Source organism: Myxocyprinus asiaticus, chromosome 34 (assembly GCF_019703515.2).
Source record: "Myxocyprinus asiaticus isolate MX2 ecotype Aquarium Trade chromosome 34, UBuf_Myxa_2, whole genome shotgun sequence".
Lineage (NCBI taxonomy): Eukaryota > Metazoa > Chordata > Actinopteri > Cypriniformes > Catostomidae > Myxocyprinus > Myxocyprinus asiaticus.
In genome coordinates this window covers 25,546,276-25,572,692 of record NC_059377.1, presented here as the reverse complement: position 1 = coordinate 25,572,692, position 26,417 = coordinate 25,546,276, and the positions used below count along the sequence as shown (strand labels likewise).

At 37.8% G+C, this 26,417-nt stretch overlaps 1 protein-coding gene across 1 annotated transcript in view; it reads right to left on the bottom strand.

Annotated features, from left to right (window-relative positions):
• Positions 1-22,653: 22,653 nt before the first annotated feature.
• LOC127425348 (transcriptional repressor p66-beta-like) overlaps positions 22,654-26,417 on the bottom strand; it is an 85,507-nt gene continuing 81,743 nt past the window's right edge. The window contains exon 11 of the mRNA XM_051671261.1: positions 22,654-26,417. This exon is cut by the window's right edge and continues 976 nt beyond it. The gene's annotated coding sequence lies outside the window, so the exon portion shown is untranslated.

Genomic DNA, 26,417 nt, shown 5'->3' with positions numbered 1-26,417 from the left:
TGTCCAATTTCCCTGATCCAGCTAGATGTTAAAATATTGTCAAAAATTCTGGCTAACCGATTAAGTAAAGTTATGACATCTCTTATACATATAGATCAGGAGGGATTTATTCGGGGCAGCAGCTCTTCTGATAACATTAGGCGTTTCATCAATATCATGTGGTCAGTGGCGAATGATCAGACTCCAGTCGCTGCCGTCTCACTTGACACCGAAAAGGCGTTTGTTATGGAAGAATGGGATTATCTTTTTAAGATTTTGGAAATATATGGGTTTGGGAATACTTTTATTGAATGGATTAAGTTACTTTATAGACATCCGGTAGCAGCGGTACAAACAAATGGATTAATTTTAGATTATTTTACTCTGGATAGGGGCACCTGGCAGGGTTGCCCTCTTTCCCCATTATTGTTCTGTCTTGCCCTGGAACCATTATTATAGCCGTAATAAGAAAGGAAGATGATTTTCCAGGGGTAGTGGCGGGTGGTATGGCGCACAAGCTTTTGCTTTACGTAGATGATATTTTATTATTCGTCTCTGACCCTACTAGATCTATGCCTTGCCTCCACAGAATTATTAATTCCTTTTCTAAGTTCTCAGGATACAGAGTCAATTGGTCTAAATCCGAAGCTTTGGCTCTGACAGTGTACTGCCCGGTAACGGCTTTTCAGCCGGGCGCCTTCCAGTGGCCAAAACATGGCATTAAGTATTTGGGCATTTTATTACCAGCAAATTTGTGTGATTTAGTTAGAGTCAGTTTTGACCCTTTAATAAAAAGGTTTTCAAGTGATGTGGACAGATGGGCTTCATTACATTTATCTATGATTGGGAAGGTTAAAGTTATTAAAATGAATTGTATTCCAAAATTCAACTACATGCTACAATCTCTCCCTGTAGATGTCCCTCTCTCTTATTTCAAGCAATTTGATAGCATAGCGAAGTCCTTAATTTGGAATGGTGAATGTCCCATATTACATTTCAGTAAATTGCATAGGCTGATTGACAAAGGTGGGCTAGGCCTACCAAGACTTTGTTTTATTATTATGCATTCGGTCTCAGACATTTGGCTCATTGATCGCTTCCACCTGAGAGAGCCCCTCAGAGAGTTTTGTATTGAACAGGAAGTTCTTGCCTCTATTTCGCCATTGCAAAGCCTTTCTATCAAACTAATCGAAGAAGTTAAATTACACCCCGTTATCTCGCATTTGCATTTGGTATGGACAAAATTGTCCAGAGTGTTTAATTCGGACATTTATTTAAATGTTGCCTCAAGCATATAGCTGAACCCCAAATTATGTATTAATAAGTCCCCTTTCTGCTGGTCAGAGTGGATTGTGAGGAAGGTTAATACGCTCGGTGAACTATATGAGAGTGTTGAGATCCTTTGAAAATTTTGTAGAAAATAGTGGGGGTTAAATGTTGATTTAATGTATATATGTTGTGTTGTTCTGTGTTATATCTATGAATCAATAAAAAATGTTAATCGAAAAAAAAAAAAAACAATAAGTCAGGGTGGACCTGCATACCCCGTGTCAAGATAAGATACAAGGCTGAGAGTATACATTGTGTTTCCTCCACTAAATACATCTCCATTGGAAACATAGATCAGTTTCAGAGTAGCTGTAGAGGAACAATAGAGGAAAGTTTCATTAATCAATATGTACATTACTAGATTTGTGCATAACAATCAAAAGTTTGAACCTCCTTTCAAGTATTTGATCTGAACAGTAGCAGATGCTAAACAAAGAACTTAATTTCATTTAAGGGAAATGCACACTCATGAAAAAATCTTTCAATAATGCAACTGATTCAATAAGCTGTCTGCCTTTTTAAAATGTAATGCTCCAATATTTGATGAATGTAGACTTTTGTCATCTGATTTTGTCATCTACAATTGAAGACCTTATTGAGGGAGCACAAATGGACTACTCATAGATCTCAGGACTGTACATGAACATCATGTACAAGGTCTATTGCACAATAGAAAAGTGTCCTGTTAATTGCAATGAAAGGAAATCAATAGAGAGCCTCTTTAAAGTCTCCTGAGCAGATGCTCAGGCCCATTAAACAAAAATCTAAACCATCATTACACCCTCAGCTCCACCTGAACCCCACAAAAACAAAGCACTCTGCATTAAATATGATTGTTGTTTGTTTTCTCTCAGTAGAGTTCATTTAAATAAGGACAAATTAGGGCTATGTTAAGGATGGGATGCTAGCTTACTACTTACTAAATACTGCATATACAGCTTACTGCTTACAATGAATAAAATAAATAAAAAAATAGTAACCATATAATAATATCTATGGTTCATTTTGAGGTTTTTTATGTGGCTTATAGCCTACTAACTAATTTTTAAAGGGTAAACAAAACAGCCAAATAATTTTCTGTTTAGGCCCATAAATATATAAAACATTTAAGTAATAATACAGTAACTAATTTTATCTAAAGATTTTGTAAAAATTCAGTTTAATAGAGGTATCGGTTTTGGTATCGATATCGATATCAGCAATGTTGGCCTAAAAGTACTTGGTATCGGATCAAAAAGAAAATAAGTGGTATCCCCCATCTCTACCACATGCACATCAGTACCTCAGCCAAGGACAAACCCGCAGACCAGTACCCGAGCAACCCCAGTAGGAGCACACATACCCCAGACCCATACTACACACCGCAGCCTGAGGTCATCAGTCAGTCGTCGATTATGGAATTGTAGTTAAGCACTTCATGGAATAAGTTGAACTTCAATATGCTATTAGTGGACCAGTTGAAATTCTAGTATTTGTTTTATTTGTATTAATGTATTGTTAGTGATGTGTAGGTGTTTTGGCTTGTGTGAACTGGCTTTAATTTGTAGTGTAAGTGCTAATGTAATATAACATTACATTTCTATAAATTTCTTAATTTGGTTTTTATGTAGTGCTGAGTTGTATTCTTGATTAATATATTTGGAGAGGACATCCAGCCACAGTGACAACATTTTTTCTTTTTTTCATAAGGATTGTTTTTTTTTTGTTTGTTTTTTTTTGGCAATAACTAATGCTACCAGCAATGCAGAGGTGATTTCTGGAGACAATTGTAACTGTTAATGATCACCAAGAATACAATTAGTTGGGGAGAGTGGTATGTAGATTTTTAATATTAATGAGATTTTGGCAATTTTTTATTTTATTTTATTTTTTTGTCAAAAGAGATGTACTGGAGGGCAGAACCAAAGTGCATGGATGTAGTAGTGTGTTGCCTGAAGTGTGCACTGTGTACATATATCTGATGTGTTAAACCCCATGATGTGCAATTTGTGTTCTGTGATATGTATTCTGAGAATAACCTTGTATTGGATTAATTGTAAATTTGTATCTTTAGTAATTTCAAAGGTGGATTTGCAGATTTGTGACCAAAAGCTTGGAGTGGTTGTGATATTGAGATCTTTTTCCCATGTGCTAATAGGAAGTGATATATTAAAGTCATGAAACGTCAGAGTTTTGTATAATTCTGAAAGAGGTTTAGATGTGTTTGCCAGTTTATTCAGTCACTAACAGAGGAGGGGTGTGTAGGGGATTAGTTGATTTATTAACTTTGTCTTTTATTGCGCTCTTTATTTGACTGTATTTTAAATATTGCTCTTTTCCTATACTGAACTTTAGGCAGATATCTTGGAGACTGAGAAATGTGTTGTTTTCGAAGAGGTGATGTAAATGAGAGATACCTTTTCTCTCTCCATATGTTTTATTTTATTAGTAATTGATTGATTATGAAATCAGGGTTGTGGGGAGTCATGTGACGCCATGCGAGGTTCGGACATGTGAACAGCGAACTTCCATTCTTGCTAGTTTTAGCACTATTATGACATAAACTGGTGAGATTCGATACACTCTGTTCCACAACTGTTCTAGGAGGACAATATGTCAAAGAATTCAAAATCTTCGGGCTTTGGAGCTGACACCCCTGAAGCAGAATAATGTCCGAATCATCGGAATTCCTGAAACCGAAGAGGGTCAGAATATGATGAAAGTCCTGGAAGGGCTCTTGCCGAATCTGCTTGACATAACAGGCCATAAACTGGAAATCGAGCGAGCTCACAGGGTTCCACGGCGATCCGCTGAGGGAGACAGGCCCCGACCAATTCTGGCCAAATTTCTGAGATCATCCGATAAAGATCTGGTGTTACGTGAGGCGAGGAGTAAAGGAAGGCTTTTTTGGAAGAACCACAGGATTTTCTTGTTCCCAGACTTTGTGAATTCGACAAGAGAGAAACGTGATCGATTCAAGAAATGCAAGAAACTCTTACATCAACGGAAGGTCGCTTTTGCACTGATGTTCCCGGCCAAATTGAGAATAGATGCTAAGGATGGCCGTAAAACATTCACATGTCCCCAGCAAGCAATGTCCTTCATAAAGTCAATGGAGTAAGTTATTTTGTGGTACTCATGTTGTAGCCGACTGGACCGACTCACTGAACCTTCACTTGACTGTTCGAGGAAACTGAGCGCCTTTTTTGTTTCTTTTTGTGCTAGTACCGTCTAGCGGCTGGAGTTTGTTTTGTGGAGTAACACTCCTTTGGGACTGTTTTGTGGATGAATCTGCACGTTATTTGTGCTTATGCCTCCTATTGGCTGGAGTTTGTTTTGTGGAGTATTTCTTGCAAGACATTGGAGTGATTAGGTCATTGGAGTGAATGCATTTGTTGCACTCATGTAGCAGCTGAATGGGCCAGCTCACTGAACATTAGTTTGACTGTCCGAGGAAACTGAGCACCTTTTTTTTTTTTTGTCTTTTTGTGCTGGTTCTGTGGAATAACACACCTTCGGGACAGTTATGTGGATGAATCTACACGTTCTTTGTGTTATTTCACCTATTGGCTGGAGTTTGTTTTATAGATTATCTTTTGTTGTGTAACTCTGTCTCACAAAATTTGTATAGAAACTGGACTTAAGCAATCTGATGGCAAAGTTGTCGTGGGGGCTCAAATTGACAAATATGTCAAAGTGTCAAGTGTTAATATGAGTGGATTGTCTCTCTCCATGTGGAATGTGAATGGGTTGGGGCAACCCATAAAAAGAAGGAAGGTTATTTCTCTTCTTAAGCGTAAGAAATATGATTTAGTGTTTCAAGAAATGCATCTTTTCCCGCAGGAAGCTGAAAAATTAGGAAGATATGGGGTGGACATAATTTCTTTAGTGCTGGCTCAAGTAAGAGCAGGGGAGTTATTACACTGATAAGATAAATTAGGAAGAGTCATCATTGTTTTAGCAAAAATTCAGGGGCAAAGTCTTATTTTGGCTAATCTTTACGCACCTAACGTTGATGATCAGGGCTTTTTTATAGATCTTGAAGGGAAGTTGCAAGCCACTGGCACCCCTCATGATATAATTTTGGGAGGAGACTTTAATCTTTTGATGGACTCAGTCCTTGTTCATGGTGAGGCAAAAGTGTGTAAGCCCCCTAGAGCAAAATTGACGCTTCACAGGATGTGTACAAATCTTGGTCTTACAGGTATTTGGAGACTTTTGAACCCATCTAGTAGGGACTATACATTTTTTTCATTAGTCCATAAGATTTATTCTAGAATAGAATATATTTTTTATATATATATCTAAGTCCCTCAATTCATCTGCTGCTGATTGTTCAACTGGAAACATTTTAGTCTCAGATCACGCCCTGGTGAGTTTAGAGGTGTTGCCACATATGGACAGGGTTGGGGAGTAACGGAATACATGTAACGGGATTACGTATTTAAAATACAAAATATAAGTAACTGTATTCCACTACATTTACAATTTAAATCATTGGTAATTAGAATACAGTTACATTCAAAAAGTATTTTGATTACCGAAGAGATTACTTTGCATTTTATTGTCATTTGTTTCATTTAATATTTAGTCCTTTCAGATGGAAAACATTTATACATATAAATGATGTGATCCAAAGTGCATTTGAACAGCGATGAAACACTTTCTTATGATGTGTTACATTCATACGAGCAGACAGAGAAGTACGTTTGAAGTAAGTTTGGAGCAGAAGAAATAGAAATAAACCTTGTGTAAATTGTCAGCTTTATGCTAAGCTAAAATGCTATTTCTAGCCATTTGCACATTACCAGGCATGATCATATTTTTATCAAGAAAATTATGTTGGATCATAATTAATATTTTTTCTAGTAAGACCTTTGATATTAGGGCAAAAATCATATTCTTGATAATCATTTTTGTATTGTTTTCCTGTAAAAATATCTAAAAATCCTTAAAACAAGATCAGTTATATTTATCTTGTTTTAGAAACAACACTGCATCAGATATTTAGGTTTTTCAGAGAATGTATTTGTAACATGTGTATTTTGTCTTACTGTACTGGCAGAGTTTTTATAGTCAAAACAAGTGAAAAAAATCTACCAGTGCTGAAGAAGTAATCCAAAGTATTTAGAATACGTTACTGACCTTGAGTAATCTAACAAAATACGTTACAAATTACATTTTACAGCATGTATTCTGTAATCTGTAGTGGAATACATTTCAAAAGTAACCCTCCCAACCCTGTGTATACTTATATGTGACCACAGGTATGTTTGTTGAGGGTCAGGGTGCGGTTGGGGATTGGGGAGGGGTAATAGTGGGGGTTAAATGTTGATTCTGTGTATATATGTTTTGCTTTTCTTTGTTATCTGTATGAATCAATAAAAAATGCTAATCAGAAAGAAATCAGGGTTGTTCCAGATGGGTGTGTTTGCGCAGGGTGCAAGGCTGAAGTCTGTAATTTCATTTGCATTTCACCATGCTGTAAGAGTGTGGCTATTGTAATGTTTTTAAAAGCAGCTGTGTTTCTTCATTAATTTACTTAAAAACGGTAAATCTTGAATTGAGAAATCTTTACATTCACTTTTTTCTATTTGAAGCTATTGCTGGTCATGGTGGGTGGGATGGATCCATTTTATAACATAAGATAGTTGGCTAGCTAAGTAATAGTAGTAAATATTGGAGGCAACTAGTCCTCCTTGAATTTTGGGTTTTTGCAGAGTTGCCAAGGTTTTTTGTTTTTCCAATAAAATGTATTGATTAGTTTATCTAATTTGTTAAATCAACTGTTAAAGAGATAATTAATATTGGGTAGTATTGTCATTTTTATTGCTGCAATACAACCAATGATTGTTAATGGTAATATTGTCCAGCGAGTTAATTTGTCTTCTATGGATTTTAAGAGTGGTGTGAAATTGAGATTAAATATTTCTGTTAATTTGGGGGATATATTTATGCCAAGGTAAGTGATATTGCCTATTTTGATGGGGGATTTTAGATTTTGCTCATAGAAATTACCATATACTGGTAAAATACTGGATTTCTTCCAGTTGATAGAGTAGTCTGAAATTTTAGAGAATAAGCTGATAAGTATTACATCATCTGCATATAAACTAATCTTATGGATTGTTTGGTTTTCTGTGATACCTGTTATGTATTTATTTTGGCGTATTGCAGCTGCTAATGCTTCAATAAATAATGCAAATAGTAATGGATATAGGGGGCAGCCTTGTCTTTTTCCTCGTTGGGGTGTAAGGTGTGTTTATATAAATCCACTTGTGATGACTGCAGTTCTAGGTGAATGATAGAAAGCTCTGATACTTTGAATAAATGTTTCACTAAAACCATTTTTTTTTTTTTTTTAAAGAGAAAAGCCCAATTCACTTGGTCAAATGCATTTTCTGCACCTAAGGCTGAAAAGATTGTATTTTTTGTACTGCTTTTGGCAATATGCATTAAGTTAAAAAGACGAAGTGTGTTATCTGAGGAGTTTCTGCCTTTAATGAAACCGGTTTGATCTAAGTGAACAAGATCTGAGATGACTGATTCAAGTCTGTAAATACGTTGCTGATAATTTTGATGTCTGCATTAATTTGTGATATGGGACGGTAAATTGTACACAATGTTGGGTCTTTGTTTGGCTTTAGAAGTACTGAAATTATGGCAGTGTTCATATATGGTGGTACTGAAGTATTTATAATTTCATTAGTCATTCTTAAGAAGAGTGGTTAAATTGTATCCTAGAAGTGTTTATAGAATTCTACAGGGAATCCATCCATGCCTGGTGCTTTGTTATTTGAGAGCTGTTTTAGGGCATGCTGATAATCATTAATTGTTAAGGGGCATCTAGTATTTTTACCTGTTCTTTATTTAGTGTTGGGAGTGAGATTGTATCTAGAAACGTATTGATATCCATTATTGTACATTTTTATTATAATCTGGAGTATACAGTTTGTATGCACTCAGTGTATTGTTTATGGCAGCAGGATCATGAGTGGTATTTCCTGTTGAGTCTTTAATGGTAGATATGATTGATTTTTATTTATTTATTTTTTTAATTGGTTTGGTAAATATTTTCCTGATTTATCCTTGTGTTCAAAATTTATGAAATGTATCTGTTGTAGTTTCTTTTTTTATGGATATTATCTAGTTGGAGTTTAGTTTCTCTAATTTCTTTTAGTATTTGGTCTGTTGGGGCTGATGCATAGGAGTCATGTAAGTATTTCATTTATTTATTTATTTTTTCAAATTCGTTTTCTAATTTTTGTTCTTTTTTTTTCTTATAAGTGGAGTATGAGATTATTTTACCTCGCAGTGTTGCTTTAGCGGTTTCCCATAATAATGTTGATGACATAATGGGAGAATCATTGGTTTCCATGAAGAATATATATTTTTTAAATGAATTAAAATCATTGTCCATGATAAGTGAAGTGTTCAAGCACCATCTAAAACTTTTCTGTACCCCAATGTTCAGGGAATGGTCAGATATACTAATGGTGTGTATTGTATTGTTAGAAGTGTCTGCAATTATGGAATTACTTTTTAAGAAAAAATCTATTCTGTTTACATGTATATTTATGATGATCTTTATAAATAGGCTACTTTTATTTTCTTACCCTCTTCTCCTATCCTAATAAACTATATCTATATATTTGTTAGATACACTGTTCAAAAAAATTAAGGGAACACTTAAATCACACATCGGATCTCGATGAACGAAATATACTGAAGATCAGAATCTTTACTGTACATTGTGTAATTAGTTGAGAACAAAATGACGTAACAACGGTCAATGGAAACCAAAATCACCAACCGACTGAGGGCTGGATTCAAACTCACACCGAAAATCAAAGTAAACAATTGAAATCACAGGCTGTTCCAACTTGCGTGAATTTCATCACGGCAACTCATAATGTGACTCAGTAGTGTGTATTGCCCCCACGTGCCTGTATGCACTCCCGACAACGTCTGGGCACGCTCCTGATGAGACGGCGGATGGTGTCCTGGGGGATCTCCTCCCAAACCTGGATCAGGGCATCAGTGAGCTCCTGGATAATCTGTAGCGCTACTTGGCGGCGTCGGACGCACCGATACATAACGTCCCAAAGGTTCTCAATTGGATTCAGGTCTGGGGAACGTGAGGGCCAGTCAATGGCAACAATGCCTTCGTCATCCAGGAACTGCCTACACACTCTGGCCACATGAGGCCGGGCATTGTCCTGCACCAGGAGGAACCCAGGACCCACTGCACCAGCGTAAGGTCTGACGATGGGTCTGAGGATTTCATCCCGGTACCTAACAGCAGTCAGGGTACCATTGGCTAGCACGTGGAGGTCTGTATGACCCTCCAAGGATGTGCCTCCCCAGACCATCTCTGACCCACCACCAAACTGGTCATGCTGGATGATGTTGCAGGCAGCATAACGTTCACCACGGCGTCTCCAGACTCTTTCACATCTGTCACATGTGCTCAGTGTGAACCTGCTCTCATCTGTGAAGAGAACGGGGCGCCAGTATCGGACCTGCCAATTCTGGTGTTCTTTGGTGAATGCCAATCGAGCTGCACAGTGCTGGGCTGTGAGCACAGGTCCCACTAGAGGACGTCGGGCCCTCACGCCACCCTCATGGAGTCTGTTTCTGACAGTTTGGTCAGAAACATGCACACCAGTAGCCCGCTGGAGGTCATTTTGTAAGGCTCTGGCAGTGCTCCTCCTGTTCCTCCTCGCACACGGTCCTGCTACTGGGTTGATGCCCTTCTACGGCCCTGTCCAGCTATCCTCGTGTAATGGCCCGTCTCTTGGTATCTCCGCCATGCTCTTGAGACTGTACTGGGAGACACAGCAAACCTTCTTGTGATGGCACGTATGGATGTGCCATCCTGGAGGAGCTGGACTACCTGTGCAACCTGAATGGGCTGCAGGTACCGCCTCATGCTACCAGTAGTATTTTTTCACATGGTTCATTTAAGTTTGTCATTAGCATTACATTGTTTAATGTACATGTTAAAGATTTTTATTGAAAAATGTGTTTTGTGATTCTACTGACACCATCTTAGAAAATTTATCTTTTAAGAGAATTTGTCAGTAGTGTTGCAACCCTTGCTTCATTCGTGAAAAATAATAACAATAATAAAAAAATTAAAAATAAAGAACAACAGTCAAGTTGTCCTTTATAAATAAAAATAACATCAATATGTTAAAAAATGCTTACCTCCAGCTTTTATGGGCAGAAACTGAACTGAATTGACAATGTCAATATTTTGTAAGCTGGAAAGTCAACATTTTTTGAGAATGACCCTCTTAGTTATTAACCATTTTTATTGATTCCATTCACAAAATAAATAAACATAACATAAAATATGGAATCAAATTATATACATTAAGCCCCTCCCCCTGAACATTCCTCCCCCCACCACCCGACACAAACACGCACTACAGTGGTCATAAATAATTAGAACATTAAAAAAAACATAAAAAAGAGTATACTTTCAAAAAACAACAAGAAATAAGAGAGAGAAAAAAACATTTGCACTGTACATAACAGATTTGTATTTGCACTGTACATAACAGATAACAGATTTGTATTAGATTGCACTACGTATGTGTATGTGTGTATGTATGAATGTGTGTGTCTGTGTGTGTATGTACATATGTGTATAACTATTTTTTTATTTTTTTATTATTATCTATGTCTTGCTGCTGTTTTTGTATTGTTTTTGTATTGTTGTACACTGGAAGCTCCTGTCATCAAGACAAATTCCTTGTATGTGTAAGCATACTTGGCAATAAAGCTGATTCTGATTCTGATTCTGAAAAGAAACTCCAGCTGCTAGGCGTAACCAGCACAAAAAGAAACAAAAAAGGCACTCAGTTTCCTCGGATAGTCAAATGAATGTTCAGTTAGCCGGCCCATTCGGAAAGAGCCCGTCCAGGAATTTCACCATATCTTGACCCTCTTCTGCTTCAGGAATTCCAACAATTTGGATGTTATTCCACTGGCTATGGTTCTACAAGTCCTCCAACTTCTCCCAGACACACTCCAAATCCACCTTGGTCGCTAGCGGATTAGCAAATAATTCCCTCTCCGATGACTCCAGATAATTGATCCATTTCTCGACATCCCCCACTCTTGTAACCACCTAAGTGAATTTCGGCTTGACCGACGTATTACAGCAAGATCCTCCTAGTCAGCAATGAACTTTGTCAGCATTGCCGACATGTTCAACGTTTCTCACCGCAATTGAGAATGACCCTCTTAAAAATTAACTGTTCCTAATAAAGTTACCATCCACTGGTGAGTAACTCCAGTTATTTAACTTGTTGTATTTGCTCATTAAAATCAATTTTTACTCGGATTTGGCATTTACTGTGTTAACTTGGACCCTTAATGCAAGGATTCCTGTGATTGCCCTTACAAAAAACTAGCTGCAAACTTAACACAAATTTTGCCGCTCTTTATTTTTACATGGAAATTAGCTTTTGATTCGCTGAAAATATTTGCCAGAATTTTGCAGCTCTTCGCCGGTACTGGCGAAGCTCTGGCAAACCTTTGGCAATAATGGATAATTTGGCGCAAGTTTGCCACAAAGCTCATTTGCATGTTAAAATTATCAGTGGTGAATTTGCGGTAAGTTTGCACCAAATTTGCCATGAAATCTCAATTTTCGTAAGGGCACCTATCAGTTGAGGCTGATCTGTTTTCTGTGGATTGTCTTCATAGCTTCTAATGTGTCTCACATTACTGATTTATGCACATTACTAAATTTTTTCACATTACTGTTAAGAACATTGTATTGAATGAGTGGAAGTCTGATAAGAATCTTTTGGACAATGGATAATAGCTAGAAAGCATGGCCATTTCATATTAAAGTTCAAGTTACAGCGTACTTACCATGTAAATATCATGTGGAGCATCTCATTAGATGATTTGATCAACCCCCAAAAGTATTAAACAATTTTCCTGTTATTTTTTATATAAAACCACAAAAAGTGCATTTAAATAGGAGGGACCTCAGCCATATCTAGGAACCAGAATATCATAGATACTTGTGGTGGACTCTTTGGCTTCAGTCAGTAAGTAACCACCTAACAACCACAATGAAACCAGTAACAACAGCATAGCAACACCCAGGCAACCACCCACAGCTCCCTAGCATCATAAAGGCAAGTTTTCAGAAAATATAAAAATCTAGTTGTTATTGCCATTGTAACTAATTATATTAACGTAACATGTGTAACCTGGACAATGTAATGTTCTTACTTGTCAGTGAATATGTCTTGTTTACTTGGAGATGATGGCCATTGACGCAGCATGACTTTCACATAGAATTGTTCAACACTGCCCTCTATTGCTCGGATTGAAAAACAATATGATTCAGCTAGAGTGAGGCAGCTATTTGGACACAGATCCTTACAGAATGCCATTGATTATAAATTAAATCACCAGTAATCCATTACTATCAATCTTAGAAGAAATGTGAAATAGTAAGGATCAGGAAGGGGTTGAGCAGACATTGATCCAGAGAGGAACATGTCTTGACTTGTCATAGCCCTGCAGCTGGTCTGATGACTGGACCATTCCCAATTGAACTTCATTCCAAAGCTGTGACATCCACTGACCTGCAGCCTCTCCAGACACAATTCCTGATGACTTATGAGATGTAATCATGAAAAGCTGTCACCAAAAAAAAAAAAAAAAAAAAAAAAAATACAAAAAAATAAAATAAAAATAATAATAAAATACGTGCACAGGTGGAAATGACATGGAAATTACACTGATAGTTATGACAAATAATTTTCAGTTGTGTGGATGTAGTCGCTGTGTTCTGAAAGTTTATGTAGTGGCCTTATATAGGGACTAAACAAGTTCTTGGAAAGAACATTCCAGGAGTGGACGCTGAGTAATAAAGGGAGATGAGAGCAGGTGGGCACATGTTTAGCACTGAAACACTCCTCAGACAATTTGCCAGAAAAATACTGCAGAACACAGTCAAATCTTCCTTGATTCCTTGAATCAAAATTTTCTTGAGCTTTTGACATATAAAGACAACTCAGTAAATAATTGAAAAAGTAGAAAAAATAATATTTGTTGAAACCAGAGGTCTTGATCTTGGTCTCAAGATGTCTCGAGACCATATAAACGTGGTCTGGGTCTTGGTCTCAACATTTAAAGTCTTGGTCTGGATCTCGGTCTCGGCCTATGGTCTTGATGGTCAAGAACGCTGTGTATTTACCTGTGCACTAAATGCGATTATTATTTCAGCCACTAGTTGGCGCTGCATATTTACCATTACTGAGAATTTGCAAGCACAGTACTTCTGCCTCGGTCATTCCGCATGTGTCGGCAAGCACCATCTGTCATCACATGAATGTAAGTGCAAGAACTATGGTTTTACAACACAAAGCAAACATTAATGATTTATGATTACATCTGCCATGTTGAAGCCGTGATTTCACTCGGGGTAATCGCGCGACCCAATAATCTTGTTACGTTGCGAGGTGTTCTTTATTGGCGGGAGTAGGGCTGAATGATTATGACTAAAATCATAATGACATTTTTTCCCCTGATATTGTAATCGCTATTAATAAGATCTATTACTATAATTTTATTGTATGCCATATTTATGCAGCTACGCATCCCAAACAAGCTGAGAACTGTGTTCCTGAATTAATTCATTCTATTTATTAATTAGTAGCTTAAATTAAGACAGTGACCAAACGGACAACTTTACAGTTTTCCTCTTCTTGGCAGCATGAAATGAAACTTATTTAAATTGTGATTAAATTATATACAGAAGCGAGCAAAACGCGCTGCATTTATAATCACTGAAGCTGTCAATCACTTCAGTTAAACACAAGCTCACTGAGTTCTGCACTCTCCCCAAAACTCTCATTATAATCAATAAAGCTGTCGTAATTGCGCAATACATTTCTTATTTACATCGTTTTTACTCCTTGCTTGAGAGTGCGACAGTAAGCACGTACAGAACTTTTATCAACGGCTGAGCCGGTGACTTAAACGCCTCTGATTGGTCGTTGCATTTATGCGATCAGCTGACACGTCTGTGATTTAAAATAAAATAAACAGTATTATTTTGTTAGAATAATAATGTATATGAAACACATTTCTCAATTAACAATGCTTTTGGGAAGTCAGACATATTTCAATTAATCAGTTCTTTCAAAATGTGATTTTCAATTATGGCGAATATTTCACATCAGCATTTTTCTTTCTTTGTTTCTTCACTGTTATTTTCAGTGCATAACTTCATGCATAGTTGTTTGAATAGTTTAATAGTATACATAATTATTAATAGTGTATATGCAGTGAAAATCATACTAATGCCATGCAGACTACAATTGTTGTGCTCTAGCCAATTCAAGTCACTTCACTTTAGTTGTATTATTTTATATATATTTGGATTACGAAGGCATCTCGTAAAACTGGACTGTTTTCTCTATATAGCAGTCTGGATAATGTCAGAGCCTGCAGTGGTAAAATTTGCATTTGTAAATTTTGAAGAAGATTCTGAATATAAGAAATGGAGACCAACCTGCAAAATATGTCACACATTAATAAGTGAAGCAGGTGGTACAACATCATCATTCAATAGGTAAGTTAGTCACATTGTCTTTGACATGTTTTATATATATATATATATATATATAATTATAATTATTTCCCATTTGCTAGACTACTAACTTTCTTAAAATGAGAATTTTAACATATAACAATATTAAAGTACATAACCATGCCTACCAATCTGCAAACTCTTTAAAATGAAAATTATGTAAAATGATATTTGATTTCATACTAGTGATGACTATCATCACAAGGCAATTTAGGCTAGCCATGTTTTCAATGAAAATAACAATTCTTATTATCATATTACAATATTTTGATTTGTTAATGAACAGCAGTATTTTCCAGAGGTGGGGTCTTGATCTTGTGGTCTTGGTCTCAAGACGTCTCGAGACCATATAAAGTGGTCTGGGTCTGGGTCTTGGAGGATCTAGTCTTGGTTTTGTCTTGGTCTCAAGGGGTCTAGTCTTGGTCTGGGTCTTGGAGGGTCTGGTCTTGACTACACCTCTGGTTGAAACCCAGCTGCCAAATGACTTTTGTACTTCCTCGACATTGTGATGTCACACTGTGGTAGACATTTGCATCTGACTGCCTCCACAACAACACATCAATGCCTATTTTACCTTATCACTTCTGTAGCCCACCCAGTAGTGGTGAGCAGTTAAATGGCAAGTAGACTGTTGAGAAGCAGCACTAAAACAGAGCGTTTCTCACAGAAGTTCAAAATGATTGTGGAAAATGATTGACTTTTTTTTTGTTGCAAAAAACTACTGATATAATAGGTGAACCTCAAAAGAAATGTGTGTGTGTGTGTATATATGTATATATATATATATACACACACAGTTGAAGTCAGAAGTTTACATACACTTAGGTTGAAGTCATTAAAACTAATTTTTTTAACCACTCCACAGATGTAATATTAGCAAACTATAGCTTTGGCAAGTCGTTTAGGACATCTACTTTGTGCATGACATGAGTAATTTTTCCAACAATTGTTTACAGACAGATTGTTTCACTTTTTGACTATATCACAATTCCAGTGGGTCAGAAGTTTCCATACACTAAGTTAGCTGTGCCTTTAAGCAGCTTGGAAAATCCCAGCAAATGATGTCAAGCCTGTAGACCATTAGCCAATTAGCTTCTGATAGGAGGTGTACTGAATTGGAGGTGTACCCGTGGATGTATTTTAACGCCTACCTTCAAACTCAGTGCCTCTTTGCTTGACATCATGGGAAAAATCAAAAGAAACCAGCTAAGACATCAGAAAAAAATTGTGGACCTCCACAAGTCTGGTTCATCCTTGGGAGCAATTTCCAAATGCCTGAAGGTACCACATTCATCTGTACAAACAATAGTTCGCAAATATAAACACCATGGGACCACGCAGCTATCATACCGCTCAGGAAGGAGATGCATTCTGTCTCCTAGAGATGAAAGTAGTTTTATGCAAAAAGTGCAAATCAGTCCCAGAACAACAGCAAAGGACCTTGTGAAGATGCTGGAGTAAACAGGCAGACAAGTATCTATATCTACAGTAAAATTAGTCCTATATCGACATAACCTGAAAGGCTACTCAGCAAGGAAGAAGCCACTTCTCCAAAACCACCATAAAAAAGCCAGACTACAGTTTGCAAGTGGACATGGGGACAAAGATCAGAGAAGAAATGTCCTCTGGTCTAATGAAACAAAAATGTAACTGTTTCGCCATAATGACCATCGTTATGTTTGGAGGAAAAAGGGTGAGGCTTACAACCCGAAGACAACCATCCCAACCATGAAGCATGGGGGTAGCAGCATCATGTTGTGGGGGACTTTGCTGCAAGAGGGACTGGGCACTTTACAAAATTGATGGCAAAATGAGGAAGGAAAATTATGTGGATATGTTGAAGCAACATCTCAAGACATCAGCCAGGAAGTTAAAGCCAGACATCCCATTTTACCCAGGACAGTCCTGTATTTAAGCACTTTTTCTAGTGTCCCAACTTATTCTGAAAAATTTGTGTTTTGTCCAGTATTTCCCCTCTCCTAAAATATATTTATTGCCTATGCGGCTTTCTCAGTCATATGAGTATTCTAATCAAAGGTAGCCAAGGATACAGCTTGTAAAACCAATAAAATCACACCATCCTATTTGAAGTACATGATTGGATTAAACTATTCAAGTGAAGGACTTTTTGCTTATCATATTGTTGTGCACAGCCATAGATTTGCACATTCATGACCTGAGAAAAGTCATTGCTCATTGGAGAACACAGAAAAACTTGAGTGGGCCCTACTGAGAGACATCCCAGAGTGGAAAGACATTCAGAGCAGCCTTGAACACTTCTACTCCAGAAACCCCGCTCTCAGTTTGATTGACGAAACCACACTCTTTGATGAGTGGGCTTGTGCAAAAAACATTGTCACTGTCGCATCACTGAGTGGAACATGAACAAGATGGCAGTGTCTGTGAGATGGACAGATGTTTTTTGTGAGGTGGAGAGCAAGACTATCAAATTCAGGAGTCTTAGCCAAGGTCGTGGAGTTTGTTTTATGCCTGCCTGGGACATCTGCATCTGTGGAGCGTGTTCTCATTAATGAACGCAGCATGGACACCGGATAAATATCGACTCAGTGTAACAGTCATGAAGGCAATGCTTTTCGAAGGCAACACTTTTTTTTGGACTGGACTGCTTTGTATTTTATGATAAACTCTTGAAAGAAAAGTGCACAATGAGATAAATTGCTGCCATCGAAAAGTACAAGGTGACAACAGTTACAGATGCACCCTCTACTTCGCATTGATCTGTGCCTAGTTAAGGATATGTCAATTTCATTTTTGCTAGGAGGGGGCTGTCCATTTTCCACAAGCAGGAATCTGATCACCTTATACACACACACACACACACACACACACACTCTCACACAGTGCATCCGGAAAGTATTCACAGCGTTTCACTTTTTCCACATTTTGTTATGTTACAGCCTTGTTCCAAAATGGATTAAATTAATTATTTTCCTAAAAATTCTACAAACAATACCCCATAATGACAATGAGAAAGAAGTATGTTTGAAATCTTTACAAATTTATTAAAAATAAAAAAACGAAAAAAATCACATGTACATAAGTATTCACAGCCTTTGCCATGACACTCAAAATTGAGCTCAGGTGCATCCTGTTTCCACTGATCATCCTTGAGATGTTTCTACAACTTGACTGGAGTCCACCTGTGGTAAATTCAGTTGATTGGGCATGATTTGGCAAGGCACACACCTATCTATATAAGGTCCCACAGTTAACAGTGCATGTCAGTGCACAAACCAAGCCATGAAGTCCAAGGAATTGTCTGTAGACCTCCGAGACAGGATTGTATCAAGGCAGAGATCTGGGGAAGGGTACAGAAAAATTTCTGCAGCATTGAAGGTCCCAATGACACAGTGGCCTCCATCATCTGTAAATGGGAGAAGTTTGGAACCACCAGGACTCTTCCTAGAGCTGGCCGCCCGGCCAAACTGAGCGATCGGGGGAGAAGGGCCTTAGTCAGGGAGGTGACCAAGAACCCGATGGTCACTCTGACAGAGCTCCAGCGTTTCTCTGTGGAGAGAGGAGAACCTTCCAGAAGAACAACCATCTCTGCAGCACTCCACCAATCAGGCCTGTATGGTAGAGTGGCCAGACGGAAGCCACTCCTCAGTAAAAGGCACATGACAGCCCACCTGGAGTTTGCCAAAAGGCACCTGAAGGACTCTCAGACCATGAGAAACAAAGATTGAACTCTTTGGCCCGAATGGCAAGCGTCATGCCTGGAGGAAACCAGGCACCGCTCATCACCTGGCCAATACCATCCCTACAGTGAAGCATGGTGGTGGCAGCATCATGCTGTGGGGATGTTTTTCAGCGGCAGGAACTGGGAGACTAGTCAGGATCGAGGGAAAGAAGAATGCAGCAATGTACAGAGACATCCTTGATGAAAACCTGCTCCAGAGCGCTCTGGACCTCAGACTGGGGCAAAGGTTCATCTTCCAACAGGACAACGACCCTAAGCACACAGCCACAAGCACAAGATAACAAAGGAGTGGCTACGGGACAACTCTGTGAATGTCCTTGAGTGGCCCAGCCAGAGCCCAGACTTGAACCCGATTGAACATCTCTGGAGAGATCCGAAAATGGCTGTGCACCGACGCTCCCCATCCAACCTGATGGCGCTTGAGAGGTCCTGCAAAGAAGAATGGGAGAAACTGCCCAAAAATAGGTGTGCTAAGCTTGTAGCATCATACTCAAAGACTTGAGGCTGTAATTGGTGCCAAAGGTGCTTCAACAATGTATTGAGCAAAGGCTGTGAATACTTATGTACATGTGATTTTTATTTTTAATAAATTTGCAAAGATTTCAAACAAACTTCTTTCATGTTGTCATTATGGGGTATTGTTTGTAGGATTTTGAGGAAAATAATGAATTTAATCCATTTTGGAATAAGGCTGTAACATAACAAAATGTGGAAAAAATGAAGTGCTGTGAATACTTTCCGGATGCACTGTACACAAATATTCACAGCCTTTGCTCAATACTTTGTTGAAGCACCTTTGGCACCAATTACAGCCTCAGCCTCAAATCCTCCATGTGCAGCAATGACAGCTTTGCAGATCCTTGGCATTCTAGCTGTCTGTCCAGATACTCAGGTGACATTTCACCCCACGCTTCCTGTAGCACTTGTTGGACACTTCTCATGCACCTTACAGTCTAGCTGATCCCACAAAAGCTCAATGAGGTTAAGATCCATAACACTCTTTTCCAATTATCTGTTGTCCAATGTCTGTGTTTCTTTGCCCACTTTAACCTTTTCTTTTTGTTTTTCTGTTTCAAAAGTGTTTTTTTTCTTTGCAATTGTTCCCATAAGGCCTGCACTCTTGAGTCTTTTCTTTACTGTTGTACATGAAACTGGTGTTGAGTGGGTAGAATTCAATGAAGCTGTCAGCTGAGGACATGTGAGGCATCTATTTCTCAAACTAGAGACTCTGATGTACTTATCCTCTTCGTTTAGTTGTACATCTGGCCTTCCACATCTCTTTCTGTCCTTGTTAGAGCCAGTTGTCCTTTGTCTTTGAAGACTGTAGTGTACACCTTTGTATGAAATCTTCAATTTCAATGCAATTTCATGCATTGTATAGCCTTCATTCCTCAAAACAATGATTGACTGACTCATTTCTAGACTGCCATTATTTACCTAATATTGACCTTAAGACATGCCAGTCTATTGCATACTGTGGCAACTCAAAAACAAACACAAAGACAATGTTAAGCTTCATTTAATTAACCAAATAGCTTTCAGCTGTGTATGGTTTAATTGCAAGTGATTTTCTAGTACCAAATTAGCAATTTAGGATGATTACTCAAGGATAAGGTGTTGGAGTGATGGCTGCTGGAAATGGGATGCATGCCATTAGCCCTTTAAGTTACGAGAGAGATGTCATCACTCTGAAATTCATTAATATGACGAAGTCAACATGAAATCAAAATGAATCATATTTACACTGATGAGCCAAAACATTATGATGACCTGCGTGTCACATAAACAGCGCCGACCCACGAGGCATGGAGTCTACAAGACCCCTGAAGGTGTCCTGTGGTATCTGGCACCAAGACATCAGCAGCAGATCCATCAAGTCCTGTAATTTGCAAGGTAGCGCCACCGTGGATCGGACATGTTGGTCCAGCACATCCCACAGATGCTCAATCGGATTGAGATATGGGGAATTTGGAGGCCAAGGCAACACCTTGAGCTCCTCATGTTCCCCAAACCATTCCCAAACAATGTGTGCAGTGTGGCAGGGCGCATTATCCTGGTGAAAGAGGCCACTGCCATCAGGCAAAACCATTGCCATGAAGGGGTGTACCTGGTCTTCAACGATGTTTAGGTAGGTGGCACGAGTCAAATTGGCATCCACATGAATGGCCGGACCCAGGGTTTCCCAGCAGAACATTGCCCAGAGCATCACACTCCCTCCTTTGGCTTGTGATCTTCCCACAGTGCATCCTGGTGCCACCACTTCCCTAGGTAAACGGAGCACACGTACACGGCCATCCACATGATGTAAAAGAAAACGGGACTCATCGGACCAGGAGACTTTCTTCCACTGCTCCAAGGAACAGTTCCGATGCTTGTGTGCCCATTGTAGGTGCTTTCGTCAGTGGACAGGGGTCATCATGGGCACTTTGACCGGTCTGCAGCTACGCAGCCCCATACACGGCAAGGTCCAATGCACTGTGTGTTGTGACATATTCCTCCCGTAACCATCATAACAATTTCCTGTGACTTGTGCCACAGTACACCTTCTGTAATTTCGGACCAGACGGGATATCTTTTGTTGCCCTCATGAATCGATGAGCCTTGGGCGCCCAACACCCTGTCACTGGTTTGTGGTTTGTCCATCCTCGGACCACTGTCAGTAGGTACTCACCACTGCTGACCGGGAGCACCCCACAAGCCTTGCCTTTTCAGAGACGTTCAGACCCAGTTATCTGGCCATAACAATTTGGCCCTTGTCAAAGTTGCTCAGGTCTTTTCTCCTGCCCATTTCACCTGCATTCAACACTGACTACAAGAACTGATTGTTTGTTTACCATCTAATCTACCCAGACCTTGACATGTGGCCTTGTTAGGAGATGATCAACATTATTCACTTCACCTGTGAGTCATCATAATGTTTTGGCTCAATGGTGTATACGGAAGCCATGAACTGCAAGGTGAAAAAAAAAAAAAATCCACAACAAAATGTATATTTACTTTCGTAATGCACTTTCCTGGTGTTATTGTGAACTGTTAATCTGCACACATTATTTCAATTTTCTTGTCTTTCTCTGCAAATAGGTTTAAGTACTTCTGTCAGGATACACTGATTTACAGCCACATGGATGCCATATACCATGTGAGCATTTGCAAAAAGGGAGGAGTGGAATGTTGGATGAAGCTCCAGTCAAAGTATTTGTTGGATGGAATTAATTTAGAGGATACTATGGCATATTCAATAAACGTTTTTTGTTTTTTTTTTCCCCAGAGGCACTTCTGTGTATCTCTCATTTCACTCAAATACCATAACTTTACAACTGTTTACAATAACATTAATGTTTTCTAAACTGCATAATTATCATTACTGACAATCTTTGGTTGATTGTGTGTGTGAAGAAAATCCAGAACAAGAAAAATTAGTTCACAGGTTTGAAGAGACTGAATTTTGTTAAGAAAAGCAAATTACCCCAAAAACAAAGATGCATGCTCACTGCTGTAATGTGTGGCAGGAGTAAAATATAAAATGACAGTTTTGTAATGACCCCGAAAGACATCATCCATTCAGATGATCATATATGCACCTGAATCAACAAACACTGGTTGAATTGGACCAGAGTATTGGACATTACCCCTAAGAGAGCATAACCTTGATTCTGCTGGCAGGATACAAGGGAACACTGATGTGGTGGAAAATAGCTAGGATTGTCGTGACCAGATAAAATCAAAGCTTATAATGTAGCCTTTAAATGAATGGATGAGTGAGAACTCTGATTAAGGGGGTCATAAATTCAAAAGCATTACATTGTTGTGCTTTTACATTCCAGCAACCAGAAAACATTGATTGATAGCAAGCACCATGATAAGTCACATAAGAAAGAAGGCACACTAAAATAAAGATTAAGGAATTGCAGTGAAAAACAATGGTGAAAAATAGAATTTAAGGTTTGTTAAAATAAATTATTGAACAAAGAACATGATAAATGATCTCTGAAAAAAAATGTACCACTCAGAGATAAACTGTTCCATCCTTTATTAAACATAGCTTGCAAGTGATAAATATTACAAAGTTATTTCCTCCAAAATTAGCTTATTTTTTTCAGTCAATGCATAATTGTTGTTAATCAACCGGCAGTAATCAAACAGCATTTTTTTCACCTCCATCTTAGACAGTTAAATATCAAGGATGTGCAAAAGGTCTGGATTAAATGTTCTAAATAAAAATAAAAACTTGACAAAAAGCACTTATTTTCCTTGACTAAAATCAATAATTGTTTAAGCCAATCTCCAGTACTTCATTTCTTTTTAAACTGTACACTTTTTAACGAACCATAGTTTTCTTTTACAAACGGATTTCAACATATTGCCATTTGCTTCAAAATTCAAACTGGGTAAACTGCAGCTAAGTCTATTTAAAAATATTTGAAAGCTCAAATGAAATTTTGAAAATCAAACAGAAATAATGACCCAAAACCCTCTCTCCCAGTTCAACAGAAATTAACTGTACTTGCAAACAAAAAACAAATATCAGGAGAAAAATATTATCAGCGAAAGAACAACAAAAAAAGAGAGCAAAACAATGCAAAATATCACATGGTGGAGAGAAGTAAATCCCAGCGCTAGATCTCCAGAAAAGCTGATTGTCCAGTCAGAGAATTATGGACAGTGAATCCATGACATGAAACTTGAAAAAGTATATCTAATAATGTCACAAACCTTAGAATCAATACTTGCATGTATGCAAATTGTCCATCCATTTTTTTTTTTTTTGTGTCTAATGATTTAAAGGCTGAAGGCAATAAGCTTTGGAACAGTCAAAAACAAACAATTTTTTTTTTTTTTTTTTGCCATCGTATACAATGTATACAATTTAACATGAAAAAGAAATAAGAGCATTGTGATTTTTTTTTTCTTTTTTTTTTTTTTCCAACAGAGAAAATAAAATTGGGATATATTGAAGAAAAGGGATATATTGAAGAGAGTTTGTACTGTAAGCAATAGGAGAAGAAAAAAAAAAAAAAAAAAAAACTTCACGATCTCCCCTGTAGGGTAAATTACACCCAGTAATTTTGCTAAAAGTAATGTTATTGAGCATTAGCGTGCTTTGATTTAACAATTATGATGATCGGTCAAGAGATTTGGTCAAGAGAGGGATAATACTGTCAAATGTTTCATCCAGTCCATTTCCTTTAAGACCAACACTTTGTGTGGGACATCTTGGAAAAAGGAACTTGCTTACCGAACATCTATGTAACTTCAGTGTTTGAAATAAAAAAATAAAAATGGAGGTAACATACAAGACTGTCCCATCATGTGCCAGTCCAAAGACTACAGAATGGATCAAACGCTCCACCAGAACAATGATTTTTTTTCTTCTGCAAATACTACATACTACAAAAACGTACAGCCGGGGAGAAAATGCATCTAAAGAGCTCATTCAAAAACAAGAGAAGTATAATCCCATACATTTTGCACATTTGTTACACAATAATACACAGTGATCACAAAACGAAATGACAAGCTTCACAATATTCATGGCTTTTTGTTTGCTTTTCTACACAATATACAACCATTTTAATTTCATTTCATTATTTTTAATTCAAGGGGAAAAAAATGCATATGTACAATAAGTCATTATTACTTCTGACCTAGCAAATATCGTGTCATCTGTTCATACATTTTTTTGTTTTTTTGATTAAATGATTTTTTTTCTCCTTTTTTCTTTCTTTTATTTTTTCTTTTTTTTAAGAAAACAGGTGAAATTAAACAACCAAACAAAATGGAACTTAATCGAGGAGTTAAAAGAAGTTAAACTTCAAAAATCCAACTTTCTCATAAATATGAACAGGTATATGGATCCATCTAATATAGTCTACAAGAGAGAGCAGGAGAGAGAAATGAGTTTTACTATAAACACCCTACGTTCATGTCAAAAGAAAAACAAAAACAAAATAAAGATTATAAATTTGGACTAAAGATAAAATCATCCCTTTAAAATCAAAGACTGAACAGAATGACAAAAAGGAACTGATTCATCAATTACGAGAACAAAATTATGTAAACATTCTACCATCTAATATTGCACCTGCAAATTTAACCCAAGGTAGCTTCAAAATAAATTTTTTCTCTTCAAAAGTTGCATCGTTTTGCCACAAATCAGTGGAAGTATACAGGTCACCATTAAAAAAAAAATATATTCAAACTACAAGGATCAATGATTATACACATGACCAAAAGATGTCTTTCCATTAATTCACCGCTCTTAGAAAACACTTTTAAACATCCAAACTTGACCTGCATAGTAGACCTCAAAGTGATTTCCAAAAGGGTCGAATGTGTCATTGTAAATGCTAAGGCTGGAAAAAAAAAAAATACAAGTGCTTTACTTTTTGTCAACAAGGAGATCTTCAAAGATCCTCAGATTTGTCATTGTTTTTATAATCATCTCATGACCCTTGTCACTGAAACATGGAGAACTGCCCAAAGAAGGTATCTGACAGGAGTTGATGGTAATGCTAACTAAATCTGACAAAGACTACAGTTAGTGACTGTGGTCTATCAGCCAACCAGAATGCAGAAATTTCCTGCGTAAAACCACTTGATCACTAATACTGCATACTGACTAAACACTGCTTGTATTGTCACTATGGACAACATTCAAATGGAACCACCCTACTGCCTCCAGGAAATCTTACATGACTTTTGAAACATAAACTTAAGTCTATAATTAATGTACCATAGCTTGAAATGCAATCATCAGGAGAAAAAGCAGGTCTCTTTCGAAAAGATGAGATTCACGGCACAATACACAAAATTATCTTTCTCCAAACTCTCTCCGAGACATCTGATGGCATCCATAGCTTAAGATCCTGTGAGCTGAAACATTCTTGTCCTCTTTTTTTAACCATTTTTTCAATTATTAAGAAAAGTGCTCCTCCACAATGAGGCATCTCATGTGCATTGCTTTAACACGATGATTGATCCTTGTCAATGCCTTCTGTTAAAACTCAAGTTAACAATCTATGCATACACCATATTTCGAATAATTCCACCTGTTTGCCATTTCAACGATTATCGTCTCCAGTGGCATTGTACCTTTCAGATACATGACCATTTCGGTTGGAGACGCCGACCAAATAAAATAAAATAAATCAAGAACATCAAATAGAGGCAGGGAGGGGAGAAAACAAAACAATACCCCAAGCACACACACAAAAAAAAAAAAAAAAAAAAAATTCAAAAAGGAGTCCATGGTGATGAAATGCTCTGGCTTCATTCTTGTCACAAAAATAGTTATTTGACAAGCTGACATCACTGCATCCTTTAAAAGAAGGCATTGAGAGACATGAGAGATCCTGCTTGTGGGCACATACATATCAATGGTAAGCAAAGTAATGGGCCTCAAATTAATATTTTTAGTTTCATCCTGTACATTCACCAGCAGGGGACTCGACAGTACCAGTGCAGGCCCTCTCTGCTCTTTCCCCTTCTGATGGTGTAGCCCGTTTCCAACACACTTACTGTACATCCATTCCTCTGTGTGCAGTACATCATCTGTCATCAGTGTATCACTAGTCAATCTGTAGATAATGTTGGGTGTTCTGTATTTGATTAGCCTTTCAAGGCAGAACCAACATTGACCAGATCAGCACCACTGTGCATTGAGGATCAATCAGATCGATGTACATGAGTCCGTCTCGGTTCTTCTGAACTCATTTGTAGTAAAGGCTCTACAAAGATTAGTCTTTTGAAGATAAGAACGTTTTAAAAGGACAGTTCACC